Source organism: Abrus precatorius, unplaced genomic scaffold, assembly GCF_003935025.1.
Source record: "Abrus precatorius isolate BTA unplaced genomic scaffold, Abrus_2018 Scaffold6, whole genome shotgun sequence".
In the NCBI taxonomy this organism is placed as follows: domain Eukaryota; kingdom Viridiplantae; phylum Streptophyta; class Magnoliopsida; order Fabales; family Fabaceae; genus Abrus; species Abrus precatorius.
The window spans coordinates 6,219,042-6,222,451 of record NW_020874406.1 but is presented as its reverse complement, the minus strand read 5'-3'; the positions used below and the strand labels follow the sequence as shown (position 1 = coordinate 6,222,451).

At 40.9% G+C, this 3,410-nt stretch overlaps 1 non-coding gene across 1 annotated transcript; it reads right to left on the bottom strand.

Moving 5' to 3' along the window:
• Positions 1–678: 678 nt before the first annotated feature.
• On the bottom strand, positions 679–783 carry LOC113870537. Its single transcript, XR_003505560.1, has one exon. It is a non-coding gene; the product is annotated as a small nucleolar RNA R71 (small nucleolar RNA).
• Positions 784–3,410: the final 2,627 nt, after the last annotated feature.

Here is a 3,410-nt window from a genome sequence, read left to right as displayed (position 1 = left end):
GTTGTTTGGTGTTAATACTTTATTTTACTGCACTTAGATGTTAGTTTTTCTGCATAATTGTCATCTGAATTTTTCTGCATTTTTACTGCTTCATTAGTTTACTTCTTTTCAATTTTCCATAGACAATTCCTAATGAATGACCAGATCAAATCCGGGAGATTTATATCCTCCAGATACTGAAATTGATAGGACATTCCATAGGAATCTTAGGAACCTTAATAGACAAAACTCTGCACATACTGAGGAACCATTTTCTCCATCTTCCATATATTCATCTTTGCATTCTTTAAATTCTGAACCTTTAGAAATGGCAGAAAATGACTTGACACTTAAGGAGCTTGCCGCACCGGACGTGACCTACCAGACTTTATGTATCCAATACCCGAATGTGGATGCCCCTTTTGTTCTTAAAACTGGCCTAATCCATCTTTTGCCTAAATTTCATGGTCTTGCAGGTGAAGATCCACATAAACACCTCAAAGAATTTCATATTGTTTACTCTATAATGAGACCACAAGGTGTGCCTGAAGAGCATGTGAAATTAAAGGTTTTTTTATTTTCTCTTATGGATTTGGCTAAAGACTGGTTGTATTATCTTCTACCTGGCTCTATTACAAGTTGGGACACCCTCAAGAGATTGTTCCTGGAAAAATTGTTCCCTGCCTTAAGGGCTTCCTCAATAAGAAAGGGAATATGTGGTATTAGGCAGCTGGAGAGGGAAAGTTTGTATGAATATTGGGAGTGTTTCAAGAGACTTTGTGCTAGCTGCCCCCATCATCAGATAAGTGACCAACTCCTAATCCAATACTTCTATGAGGGCTTACACCCAATGGATAGGAGCATGATCGACCCAACTAGTGGGGGAGCCCTAGTTGACAAGACTCCCGCAGCCGCTAGAAACCTCATTGAGAATATGGCAGCTAACTCTCAACAGTTTGCTACAAGGCAAAATTCCATTATGTCCAAGAGTGTCAATGAAATTCAAACTTTAGATTCACACAAGCTGGAGCATAAGCTAGATGAGTTGGCTTCTATGGTAAAACAGTTGGCATCCATCCAAAAGAATTCTGCTGCATATACACCTCCACCTCTATCCATTCTAACAATGCTTTGTGGGATTTGTTCATCTACGGATCACTTCACTGATAGTTGCCCCACATTGCAAGAAACTGAATCTTCGGAAGGTAATCCTCAAGCTTACGCTGCTAATATTTATGCTAATAAATTTCCTTTTCAGCAGTCGCAGCAACAACAAAGCTGGGATTTATCTTCTAATAGATATAATCCCGGTTGGAGGAACCATCCTAACTTAAGGTGGGGAGGAAATGCACAGCATCAAGGCTCTAGCCAACCAACCAACAACCATTTCCAACCGCATCAAGCTGGACAAAGCAAGCCATATTCAGCCTAGCAACATCACCATCCATCATCTTCATATAAACAGCACCATCAAACATCTTCTTCACTAGCCCCTACACCTCAAAAGAGTGAGTCATCCTCAGAAGACCTTATGAAGCAACTCACTATGAGTAATCTCAATTTCCAACAACAGAGTCAAGCCTTCCAGCAACAGACTCAAGCAAGTATTAAGACCTTGGAGAATCAAATGGGTCAACTTGCTTCATCCCTTAATCAACTTCAATCTCAAGGTTCAGGCAATCTCCCTGCATAAACTGTAACAAACCCAAAGAATGTGAGTGTCATTACCTTGAGATCTGGTAAGGTGATGCAAGAGCCAGAAATGCCTAAGGAGAATGATCCTAGTTGCACTTTAGCTGCAGAAGGTGAAGGAGGAGAAGTTGGAAGCCAAGAGCAGCCTGCACCTATGCCCACACCATGTCAACCAAAAGTGGTAGACAAAGAAGAGAGATCCATTCCTATTCCCTTCCCTCAAAGAATGGTTCAGCCCAGCAAGAAGCAAGAAGAGGTTGATAAAGAAATTTTGGATACTTTCAGAAAAGTTAAAGTCAATATCCCCTTGTTAGATGCTATCAAGCAAATCCCGAAGTACACCAAATTCCTTAAAGACTTGTGCACTCATAGAAGGCGACTAAAGGGTAATGAAAGGGTGAACATGGGGAGGAATGTATCAGCTCTTTTTGAGAGGCAGAAAACTTTCATGCCTGAGAAATGCAAAGATCCAGGGACGTTTACTATTCCCTGCATTATAGGCAACAATAGGATAGATAATTCCATGCTTGATTTAGGTGTATCTATTAATGTTATGCCTTTATCTATCTTCATATCTTTGTCTCTTGGACCATTGCAGCCCAAGAGTGTCATCATCCAGTTAGCAAATAGGAGCACCACTAATCCAGCCGGCCTTGTGAAGGATGTTCTAGTAAGAGTGAATGACTTGATCTTTCCTGCTGACTTCTACATCTTGGACATGCAAGAAGAAGAGCCAATAAAAGGAGCTGCACCAATCATCTTGGGAAAGCCATTCTTAAAGACAGCCAGGACCAAAATTGATGTGCATGCTGGAACTCTCACTATGGAGTTTGGAGAGAGTGTGGTTCGCTTCAACATACTAGATGCTATGAAGCATTCACTTGAGGAGCATTCAGTTTTCCACATTGATGTTCTTGATAGCTTGATAGATGATAGTTTTGTTGAATTTTTAGGAGACTCTTTCGTTGATTTTTCTAATTGTGTAGATACCATAGATACTAAAGTTTGTGAATATTGTACTAATTCATCTTTGTGTGATATTTGTATTGCTGATTTTCTGGATTTAGATTCTTCAACTTCTGACATTAATGACATTGAAAAATCAAAAGGGTTAGAATATGGTTCATTGAGTACAAAAAGTATAATTGAATCTAACCCTTGTGGTTTAAATGTTGCAGAAATCATTTCAAATGAAAGTACTAAAGCACTGCCTTCAGTTGAGCAGCCTCCCACCTTGGAGCTTAAACCCTTGCCTGAGCATTTAAAATACGCTTATTTGGAAATAGGTGAGAAGCTCCCTGTGATCATATCCACTGAGCTTGATGAGGACTAAGAGAAGCAGTTGCTTGATGTGATTCGGAAGCATAGAAAGGCTATTGGATGGACCTTGGCTGACATCCCTGGAATCAGCCCTTCCCTGTGCATGCACCGGATTTTGTTGGAAGAAGGATCCAAGCTAGTGAGACAGCCCCAAAGGAGGGTAAATCCAATCATATTGGAGGTGGTGAAGAAGGAGATCACCAAACTACTCCAGGCAGACATCATCTACCCAATATCAGATAGCACATGGGTGAGCCCAGTGCAGGTGGTGCCCAAAAAGTCAAGGATTACAGTTGTGAAGACTGAGAAGGATGAGCTCCTGTCCACTAGAGTACAAAACAGCTAGAGAGTCTGCATTGATTATCGGAGGCTCAACCAGGTGACCAGGAAAGACCACTTTCCTCTACCTTTCATAGATC